Below are 12,195 nucleotides of genomic sequence, written 5' to 3' on the forward strand. Positions count from 1 at the left end.
ATGCCCTGTGTTTCTTCATCCCACTTAAACTGCCTTTTATTCATTCTGTTAATGAGAACTGGGAAAAATACTGCTTTACAACTAAGTCACAATCAAATTCTTCGTGTTATTATCACATTGAGTTGTTTACTGCAGTACGACTCTTGAAAAGAGTTCCCACAGGCCTTCTTGAACCACAGATAACCAAGAAATTTTTATCTACAAGGACAGTAAAACTGTAACTTCAGAGAGTGTTTGTACATGAAATTCCTGAATTATCAGCAGTTAATATTAAGGCTTTGTTATTAGTAAACTGTTCACTTTGGACCTCTCAGTGTTTTGTAAAATGAACTTACATTGGGACATCTTGCTTCTAGTTTTCATGGGAAAAGAATTCAGCTCCTTTCTGAATGGCAGTGGGGACAGTGATACAGTATTTTTTCCTCAGAAGCTGAGGAAGGCATGCTGCTTATAGTGCTAATTATAACAACAGGGTCTATACTGGAGGGTCTTAGTTTTTTCTGAGAAGGCGTTTGTTTTGTTAGGACGCTCTTTGTCTTCAGCCCCCGCCCCCCTTTTCTTTTTTTTTGTTTGGAAGTTGATAATGCTCCATGACAACAAACTAACAATTTTATAGGTGTCCTTCTCATTTACAAGCAAGTAGTACAGTCAGGTTTACAGGTTCCCTTTCTTAATGAAACCAGATCACTTACTGCTAGCAATTCTAACAAAGTTGGTCAGGGACAAGCAGGAGCTGTCACTGTTTTCAGCATTATAGAACCATTGAAGTGATGTCTTCCCATTTACTTCAAAGGTCCTTGGCTCAAGTTATGTATGACTAGTCAGGCTTGAATGAGCCATCTGCAAGGTTTCTGCAGGCAAAGGGGTAACCTTCAGCTGTATCTGCAGGTTTGAAATCAGAATCCAGTGTTCCCAAGGCTGATCTGGATTGAAAAAAGAATAAAACATAGTGACTTATGCTCTGTGCTGTAATGAGGCTGGATAAAATACAGTTACACTAATGCAAATTCATATGAAGAGGATCCTGGAGAAGACCTACATGTGAACAATCATCTTCATATACAATGTTCTGTAATGAGTCAGTTCAGCATGGAACAAACGACTTGGATGTTACACTGCTATGTGTGTGACTGAAAAGCGTATCATTATGTGTGTGTTGTCTAATTTTGTGTTATGTTGTAATCACTATGGCATTATGCAATAACCTTTATGCTCTTTTTAACTTTAATCTAGAACTTGTCTTCCTATCATTTCAGTAGGATTTTGCACTATTGGTTTTGAAGGCAAACTGCATGGTGGTTGTTTCATGGATTAGGATTATTCAGTAACACTTGAATATTTTATTATGTTCAGTGTGTCTGTTGAAATGCATATACCTAATTGTTTCTAAATTGTTTAGGGTTCCTGCAGCTTTTGAAGAAGTGCAATTCTGAATATTTCACTAGTTTGTGACAACCATCTATGTGTAAAAGCATACTAAGATTTCATGCCCTTTTTGTTTCCTGAGAGGTATGTGAAACTTGGAGTTTTTGCCACAATCTGTTTATCACACAGATAATTTGTTCATATAAATAAAATATATTGTATGTGTGTGAGACAAAATGGTAGAAATGTTTTTTATAAAGTTGGGTAAAGAGTACTTCCTCTCATTATTTGGAAAGCTTTTGTTAGAGAGCTTAACAAACTACTATATTTCTAGATACAGAGAACTCTAACTTATCACTATTATAAAAATGAATATAACTTAAGTGTTCAGCTAGCAGAGTCCATCAGTACCATATACTGAGATGTCTGATGGTGTTTTAACTATGTGTTCTTAATTATCTGCAAGGAGAATGAGGTTGATGACTTTTTTGGGCATGTCCTGAGTGGGAGGACACTGCAAAGGTGACATTTTTTGGTTTGCTTGCCTTTCCAACACCAGTAAAAATGAAGAACTTCGTCACATAAAAATTGTATTATTATTTATTTATGTTTTGTTGCTTTATATTCTTTCCTTCTTCCATTTGATCAATGTAGAGTAAGGCACAGAACAGCAGAAGAAAAAAAAATTTCGAAAGTGAAGACTTCTTCTGTTAAAACATGAAGAAGAAAATGGGTGGAGAGGGGAAAAAAAGGTAATTTAATATGTTACATATTTTGCCTAGGATTTTTGTGGGATAACTTTGCTGCGAAGTTCTGCTACGTGTTTAGGATTAAAAACTGCATTTCAGAAAATAGGTTGTTGCTGAAAGTCAGTACATGACATGGAAAATGTACTTTTTAAATTGTTGTTGGACAAATTACTATGTATATTAAGATTAATTGTAATGTAATCAATAGTAGCAGTTAACTAACTGAAGCTTTGATATTGTCAATAGCTTCAATAGATGAAGGGATAGAGAGGATCAATGAGCAAAAGACCTTCGTGGGAAAAGTAGGTGTTGAGAGGTTGAAGCCCAGTTCCAGGTGATGACTCTTGGATCATGCTGTCCATGTGCTTCCCTTGTGGGCTGAAGTGGCTGCAGATCTACTGAGCTCCTACAGAGCCAGCACCTGGCTCAGCAGCTGCAGGTGTTTGTTTCCCTGTCAAGAACTGCCCTGTTCTTTCCATGAGGTGCTTGAACTTATCCCAGTCGGAGGTAATGTGATTTTTATTACTGAATTCATGGTGGTGAACTGTGTGATTGAGTTTATATGCAGTGCAGATTTGCTGTTACGCAATAGATTTCTATTTGGTCATAGGTTTCTTTAAAAAAAAAAAGCCAAACAAACAATCAACCAAACACAAAACCAAATGAACAACACAAAAAAACCCCCACCTAAATCAAAAAATCCTTCTCCTCTGAGTAAAAATGTCCATTGACAGTCTTCCACTTGATGCTGCCTTTGGAGAAGATAAAAGAACATTTCCTTCAGCTGAGTTTGAGAAATGCGAAGTTGAAACCTGTTGGTTTAAAGATATTTTTTAATGAATTTTTTTAGGATGTGTGTTTTTATGTTTGGCTTGATTTGCTTTCTGTCTACTATGGAAGACTGACAAAAGTAATCATTAGTTAAAATACTGACTTTTCCATTTTCCATGGTAAGTTTTGCCATGCAGAATAACATGAAAAGCCACAAATATTCCTCAAGTAATGTGTAGTCACTACAGTTTTAGAAGGCTGTGGGAGTTTTATATATTTTTTCCTACATAGTAAGCTTTCTTCAAATCATAACATTCAGTTTGTTCTCTTTATTTTTCCGTCACAGTTGACCCCTGTTGGGGGGAACTCCATCTCTGATGTTGGGAACAGCAGCAACCTTACTAGTTCCTTTTGCTTTCCATTCTGATCAGATGTGCAACCAAAAGCTGATACAAGTCATTAATATGATAACATTAGCAAGTGCAAAGGGTATTTGTAACTCTACTTTGTCTACAAGATTATGTACCAATATGTACCAATATTGTTGTTCTTCAAAGACCTCTGGCAATAGTTTATTTTTCAGTTTAAAAGACATAGCATAGTAATTCCTCTAAGCATCCCTTTTAGAGGTGGAAGAGCTTAGTGTGCTGCTTTCAGTGTTTGATCAGGTTATACAAAACCATTTTAAGTTCAGTCATGTAAATACTCTTTGGGAAAAAATACAGGAATTCCCTTCACAGTGAGATTTGCAATCTGCCTGTTGGGTTTTTTAAGCTAGTGTTATCTCACAATATGAGCAGTTACAGGTGTAAAGCTGTGTTCCTGAACATGTTTGAATTCTGACAGCTTATTTTTGGCTCTTGTACATGCTGGGCACATCAGGAAGATGGAGTTAAATTTAAGGATGCACAGTAACAGCTGGAAAGTTGTCACTGATAAACAGTTTCCTTGACCTGTAAAATGATTTCTTAAACACTTCAACCTGGGACTGCCAGTCTGAATTTTCTTTAATGGTTAGGTGGGTTTTTTTCAGTCTGTTTTATCTCCCATCCCCATTCCCTTGTAAGCTGGTACTAAATCTGTTACATCCTGTGAACAAGGGCAGACAGTACACTGGCAAACTCAGTGTTTGCAAAGTATTTGCTGCTGTGCTGTGTCACTGTGACCGAGCCCTATTTGCTCTGTTCAATTAGCATGTCTCTTTGATTTTGCTAACCTCAGCTACCTCTCATGTTACAACAGGAGGGGATTAGAGGCTGTGTGTGATACATAAACTGTCATCACCATCCAGAGATGAAAGACACCAGAGGAAAACACTTGCCTATGTCACAAGTGGAGGAGAGACTTGATGGGCCGTTAGTCTCCATGGGCTCCAGCTGAGGTAGGCAAAAAAATATTTTGGGGCTTCATCACTGCATGCATCCTGTGCCTGATCCTGTCGTGCACCTCAGAAAAACTAGATAGTAAGATGGAGGAAGAAAACCAAACCCTAGACAGTGTTTTGCTTATCAGTAGAAACGAATGTGTTAATGTGTTTTGATGCCCACCTTGGAAGTGGTGGCAAGTGCTTTGTATCTTAAACAAGAACAAATCCCTTTGATTTTGAGTGTGTCGTGGGAGTGGGCACGAAGTATGTTATTGAGAAGTATATTTTAAAGTGGAAATTTTACCACTTTTGGATTTTTGGTTAACATAGTCATTCTGCAGTGACTACGCAATGGTTGGTTGTAGCTGGAGTCAGCTGAGTCCTGAGAGGGTTCCAGCTGCTCTCAGTCTGTGTCCTGAGTGGAGTATGGTTTTGATAAATTACTTAAACAGTATATCTTAGAAATGTGCATGAGATGCATTGTACATACAGACTGAAATTTATTTAATTCAAGTAAATAGATGCCTATCACCTTTCTACTGTGTGCAACTGATGTCTCAGATGGGATGTTTTTGAATGAAGAAAACAAAACCTCCATGTGTTTGTAAGGCTGTGAGGTTGTACCAGCAACTAACCTGAAGAAAAACTGGAGTTTAGGCATTATTCTTCAGTTCAATGAAGAGTTGCCACCTAGGTTTTTGAAATGGTGTGACCATTATGTAATAATGTTATCTAGATCAGATACATAAGCTGTTATATAAGTCAGATATAGAAAAACCAGTCTACCCTGAAAAGGTGAGATAAGTTTTGTAGAGCTCTGAAGCATGATTCTGTGTGTGCTTCTGGAAATCAGTGGAATTTAAGTAAATTCTGGAATTTGGTTACTTTCTTAAGATTTTTCTTACCAGGATGTTGTGATAAGCAGGAACTCAGTTCTGCACAAATACAAGCATAGATGGAAAACTGTAATTCTTTGAGTCAATGGAGTCATTTGTGTGCAAGAGGGAAGATAATTGAAACCTTTATATTTAAAAATAAAACCAATTACGTTTCTCTGAAAAGATGTTTTAATAGAACCATGGCTTCTGAGACCTTTTCAACTCTATGGCAGAACCATGAGGCCCAGGATAGAAGGTGTCTGAGAACTCTGAAGCATGCGTAGATCCTTTTTGAGGATCTTCTTGTTGACTGTCTTCCACTCAGACAAGCTGCTGTATGTCTTCCTCTTTCTGTCTCATGACTGTTTTCTTGCCGATTAGCCTCTCAGCTCTTCAAGACACACTGTCTCCTGCTTGTGTAGCCATTTGCACTTGACTTTGCTTAGTTACTGTACTGAATGTAGTAGTAATAATAGGAGCACTGCTTCATAATTTCTGATAAGGTAGTAGACCCTGATGCAGAAACCAGTATTTGAGGACTGTGAGCTTAATGTGGCTACAAACAACCAGAAAATGTTCCCATTCTAATTCAGTATTTCTTTTGTTTAAAAGGAAAAGTTAAAATAGTCACCAGACAAAACTGTAGCCTTTTATTAATACATCATGTCAGTTCTGTGTAAAATTAATTTCCCGTGAGACATACACATCTTGCATCACAAGCACATACGTGGTTAGCTATGGTGTTTCAGCTGTTGAGCAATACAGTTCAACAGCTCTACTTCAGATGCCATTGATCATGTGTTCATAGCCTTTAGCTGTGAAATCCCCGACGTAATGGAAGTGTCTCTCAGAATGGTTGCACAGCAGCTAGCATCAGGTAGATCTGGCAAGTAGTAAACTGTGAGAAAAGGGTTCTCAATTTTCTATTTGTTGCATGGCAAAGTAACGTGTTTGCTGAACAATAGTTGCAGAGAAGTTGTTTTCATTTCTGTTTTATTTGAGAAGGGCATTCAGGACAAAGGAACATTAATAAAAGTTTGTGGTTTGAGGTTTTTTTTTTGTTATCCTTTTACAAGGAAAAGACTGTAAGCCCTTAAATCCACTAGTTCATTTCCAGTTTAGCAGCTGTTCAAACAAAACTAGGAGGAAATGCTACAACAGGTAATGTTGCTGCTGGATTAGAGACCTTCCCTGGCAGCATGATTCAGGTTAACTCTTTGGTACTAATATTGGGGTTGTTTTCTGTGCCAAGCCTCAGACTTCAGAATATTCCTTTACAAACTTTATCTGCCAAATTCAGGGTAGATCGTAGATCAACTTGCGGTTAAAAAGCGGTGAAGGTATTTCACAAAGTATCTTATTTCTGCGTGGAAGCCCATTTGTCTGGTATATGCTGATTTCTTTAAACAAAGGTCATTTATGCTATGATAAAACTCAGAAGAATTTGTCTTTACCTTATCTTTTACATCTGCATGCGGTTTGTTCAGCTTCATAGTAAGTGGACTGGGGATTGAATTTGCTGAGATGAAGTAATAGTCCTTTGGAAAGAAATTATTTGTGATTACAGATCTTTTGCTTTGCCTTCTTTTAGCTGTGTCACTTGGAACTCCATTATTAAAAACTTAGTATAAAAAAAATAGCATTGAAAATATCTGATTAATCCAATGCAGTCTAGAAAACAGAAGAGGAGGTTGAATTATTTGATTAAAGCTATGTTAATCTTTACAAAAAGACAAGATGGATGCTTTTTGTATTGGCACTTCCTGTTTGAATGTGACATCAGAATTCAAATGAGGATTGGAATGGGAAAAAAAGCTGTGAAATTAATGATTTGGACATTATTATTGTTTTCCAGATTCTAAAAATCAGTTTGTAGAAGCCAGGGCTTCTGTGCCACCACAAAACTGAATGCAAGTGTAATTTTTATTTATTTATTTATTTATTTATTTTAATAAACTTGAAGGATTAGTGGCCCATCAGAAGGAAAATACAAGACATGTTTGTGTTCCCTGATATAAATTAGTGTATTTGCTTTGTACCAGAGTGGTACCTTTCTGCTGTATGTTTCAGTGACAATATGAATTATCTACCCTTGCAGCTGAGGTGGCCTAATTATTATTATTTTTTTTTTTTTAAAATCAACAAGTCTTACAAAGAATCATCTTTTTTAGATTTCAAGCTACTAGCTATGAGCCATGTGATTGCATACCATAAATAGGTATTTTCTATTTTCTGAGTCATATTAGTATAAGGACTTAATATATTTGTATGTCTTTGTCTTTTAGGATTAGCTCATAGTTTGATTTCTTTATAAAAGACTAACAGTTAAAGATGGTATTTTTCTATTCAGTCATGTCCCATTCATCAATATTAAAATGCCATCAATAAGCAGAAATACAGCTCTTAGCCAGTAAAACAACCAGCTTCAAGTTAAATGTTAGAAGGTAAAATTTTTCCAGAAAATGAATAGTTAGATTGTGGAGTCCTTAGTCATGACTGTGAATTGTTACTCCTGAGCATCGGGCTGATCACCGTATCAAGTTATTAGTAAGGTGAATATATTTATTAAACCTAAGAAAGCTTAACATGTATGTGTTTCCTAGTAGACTTTTTTCATAACTGCTGGTAACTTCCTTTGTGAAGATAAAAGCCCAGTCAGTAGTAAGTGCTGTAGTTGCAAGCTTCTTATGATTAACTGTGCTGCTTCCTAAAGTAGAGTCCAGCAGGACTGGGCTACTGTGATGTCCACAAGGATGTTTTTCCTCTTAGCCATAGTTTATCTCTCTGTCAGTAGAGGATAAATACTTCAATATTTTGCTTCAAAATATATTTTCAGAAAGATAAACACAATGTCTGAAGGCCCTTACTCTGAAAGAATTTAGAGCTATGTATTTGTTGCACACTCAAAATGGCTGTGGCCTTGGCCTTTGGTTTTTCTAAAAGCAGATCCTGGCTGGATAAAGTGACTGTTTTTCCCATCTCTTTTTCTGTTTGGTATCCCTCATGCTGTATTTTGAGAAGACCCAGACATAAAGAAAAAACATTTTCTAGAAACCAAGCGAAATAGATTACAGATGAATCCTTAGGTCTGTGTTCCATTTCAGACTTATCTTAGGTGAATCCACAGCTGCTGTAGCTTTTGGCAATATATAACATGAGAAAACTGAAAATGTTTTCTTGTTCTCATCTCATACTTTCTTAATTTTGCTTTGGGAAGTTGACTTACTGTGGTGTAAGGACAGAAAAAAAAAAGCAATTACTATATTCAATATATGTGCAGGTGTACGGCTATGGAGTTCACTGTTTACAATAGGCAGAAGAAATATATTTAAGTAAAAAATTTTATCCTTATGCAGGCATGCACATACACAGATTGAAATGTGTACACAGTAGGAAAGAGATGTTAAGAATATGGCTTAAGTTTTACATAATGACTGATCAAGATAAATCAGGTCCACCTTTAAGTTGGAAAGGATGAAAAGGTGCTTTGTATATTAAGCTGAGAACAATCTGTCTCTGCCTTGCATCTGTGAGGAAAAACTGATGGTAATGAGAAGACTTTTTGTTGATAAGGTTCATTGAATGACCTGCTAGTGAAACACAGGGTATGGCTTCCATGTCCACAGACTAGCAAAAGCATCCCAGTGTATGAATTGACTTCTCGAACATGTGACTTGCACTTCTAATTTATATTGACCCCATGGCTTGGATTCCCAAAACTGGCTACATTGGAGTCCTTACTGTTACAGAGAAGAGTGAAAACTGAAAACAAATTTTTCTTCTTCTAGATAGTGATAAATAGTAGTAGAGAGGTTGCAGTGGGTAGGTTTCTCTTATCTAATTGTGTTCTTATTTGGGCACCACAGAGAACAGGATTTAGAGTAGAGAATCCCTAATCAGGCAGGTGCTTACCTGCCTTGAAATGAAGTGCCTGATCATTCTTCTGACTTGACACTGATGACATGAGCCAGCTTCCCTCTTGCGCTTTGTTTTTGTGTGCTTTCTGTGTGTTTTGCACAGTGGATCCTGGTGTCTAATTTGGGACTGTAGGTTCTGCTGTGTGAAAAAATGTCTGGGAGTAAGTCTATTTATGGCTCTAGCCCAGACTATTTGAATGTCTTTTGAAGATTAGTTTTAGGCTTCCAAGTCAGTTAGGACAATTTTGTCCTGTCCTGTCAGCCAACAGTGTGAGATACTGTCTATGAGAAACCAAACTCTCCAGAGGCATGTCTATTTAAGTTGGGCTAGCTGTTGCACAAACTGATAATATCCCTGCCAGGCTGAGGATGCAGGCTTCCTCTCTGTGTTTTTCAAAGTTATTATATCATTGGCAGCAATTAATGACTTTCCAGCTGAAATCAGTGAACAAATACCAATGACCAAATTGTGGTCATCTTGATTATCTCTGAAATGAAATCAGGCCAGTTTCAGAACAAATGACGAATTGGCTGAACTTGATTAATAACCTTCATATTTGTGCCATATAGGAATATTATATGTTTAAGAAAAATAAAATCAGGAATCTAAATACATTTATGAATCTCAGTTTCCCCTACCAAATAGTCAAATTCTCCTCAAAACCCCAACGAATGACATGTATTTCAGAACACTAGAGTCTTGAGCTTCTTTTTATCTTCTGTTTTTTACATTCATCAGTTTACCTGTGCTTCTGCCCTCTTGTGGATTTTAATTGTATTATATAATGTACATTTATATTATCTAGGTTTTAAGACTACAGGTATTTGTAATGTTCTTACGACTGCTTTGCATTATCTAGAAAAACAGGAGTGCTTGTTCTAGGATCTGCTGTGTTTCCTTTCAGTTCATTGTTTGACTAAACGCATTGTTTTACCTACCCCCATTTGGGAAGTTCTTTTGTTCAGTTTTTAAACTATATTTGTCAAACTGGCATAGCTGATGGATCTTTTACGACGTTGTTCTCATTTCTCATCCGTCTGCTGTCACACAATTGCTCTTCAAATCTGACTGTCTCAGGGAACAGTGAATTGAAAGGCAATGACAAGGCGTATGAAATACCACTGATTTATTCAAAGCTTTGGGAACTTTTTCTAAGGTCATAAGGTGAACATAAGGTTTGCCAATACCACCTATAATTTCTATCTCACATCTTGCTGTGTGTGCAGAAGTAGTAAATTGCTTGAAAGCTGGAGGCCAGGGATCACTCCCTGTGCTGAATACATCCAGGAGGATTAGTGTATGTATGCAATCCTACAAGGTAGAATATAGTAAATAGCGCATAAAAATGGAAATCTAGGTTCACATATACAAAACGATATGTACAGATTCTGTGGTTTTCTGAGTCATTCAAATTATCTGTCACTTTCATTGTCTTCCTGTTTTTTGAGCTAATGCAGTTCAGAATTTTGCTACAGAACTAAAGAGAAGGATGGGTGTTGTGTTCATAGCAGGCAGCTGGGAGAAGAAAAACTTGGCTAATGTAAAAGAACCTGTTAAAATCATTGTGACAATGTAATGATCAACACAAAATAATTTAGATAGCCTCTTGGCTTACGTCTTGTCAAGTATCACAGTCATAGCACAAGAGAGGAGAAATACATAGCATGGAATTCAAAATTTGGTGCGGAAAGTGATTTCTTGGATAGAAATTTGAGATAGGTTGCTAGTTTCCTAGAAGGAGGTATTCTAGCACCAAGGAGTGTTCTAGAGGGGTAGTCTGAAGGGCTTTCTAACAAAATGGAGGTGAAGACAAAAGGCCAGTCTAATCCTGCTTTTTTTCCTCTTTGGTTTTCTACTGCTGCTGCTTTCAGGAGCTCAAAAAGCACATTAGTCAGTGGTGCTAGAAAGTGTCTCTGACAAGGGCTTGCAGCAGTTGCACTGCTTTACTGGAATCCTGTTCTCTTCTGGGTGCACACAAAATGGCCTGCTGGAAAAAAAAATGTATTTCCAGTACAAGCCATAAAAATTCGGGCAAAAAGCCACAGTGGAGATGTCCCTAAGCCCCCATGAGGTGCGAGCGGGTGGCCACAGAGGCTGGTTTTGGCTGCCCTTTGTGTGTGGGTGCCACTTGTCAGGCCCAGGCTCACACTGTCCAAGGTGCTGATGGCATCTCAGAGACGTGCCCAACTTCTGCACCACGAAAATGGGGACCTGCTTTCTGGGACCAGTAGACCCACAAAGGAGAGATCTTTCAGAGACAAGCCTTTTTTCTCTATTTTGTTCTGCACAACAGCATGGGCTGAGTGATTGTCAGAGCCTGTCTTACCAGCAGTGTTGATACTGTGGTAGCCTCTATGCCATCATAAAAGCATGGCTGTCTGCACTGTGACCCGAATGTCCTGTTATCTTAACTTTATTCCTCTGTGCTTACTTTGGCATCATTTGCATGATGTTGCAGAATAAATTTTTGGTTTATTTTTGAAAAAGTAGCAAAAGTGTTCAAGGGCTATAAAAATTTATTTCTTGTTGGTAACTAAAAATTTTATCACACAGTGTTGCTGCTGCATGTAGACCTGGTTCTTAATCTCTGTCAAAACCTGCTTTTGTTGTTTTTTTTTCTTTGTTTTTATTTTGTTTGTTTGTTTGTTTGTTTGTTGTTTGTTTGTTTTGTTTTTTAAAATATAGTGTCTGTGATTATTTTCATGCCTACAGGACTACAGCACAGGCTTTGGAGGTCACTTTGATGGAGTTAGTAGTTTGCTGTTAAGAGTAGTGAAACAGCAGATAGAATCTGAGATAAACAAAGGCATTGAAATAAGCTTGTGCTGTTTCTTTTCTAGAGATCACATAGACCATAACTCTAGGACTCAGGAAGATGATGATGTTGTTCTGTGACATGTATGGAAATGGAAGTAAAATTTAATAGTTTTATTTGCTATTATTTGTGTTTGACATTACAGAACACCTAGATCTCTTTAAACTGTAAACTCATATTTGACTGGTAAGACTGGTGGCCACCTTTTTGTGCTTTTGTTTCTTCTTTTTTTTAGCGTCAGAATTCTGAGGTGAAAGAGTGCAAAGCCTATCAGGAGGCTCTATTTCTATAAAAAGCCCTTGCAGGTTGAGAGGGCACTTGTTATCAGCAGGA

Source organism: Merops nubicus, unplaced genomic scaffold (assembly GCF_000691845.1).
Source record: "Merops nubicus isolate BGI_N331 unplaced genomic scaffold, ASM69184v1 scaffold8547, whole genome shotgun sequence".
Classification (NCBI taxonomy): domain Eukaryota; kingdom Metazoa; phylum Chordata; class Aves; order Coraciiformes; family Meropidae; genus Merops; species Merops nubicus.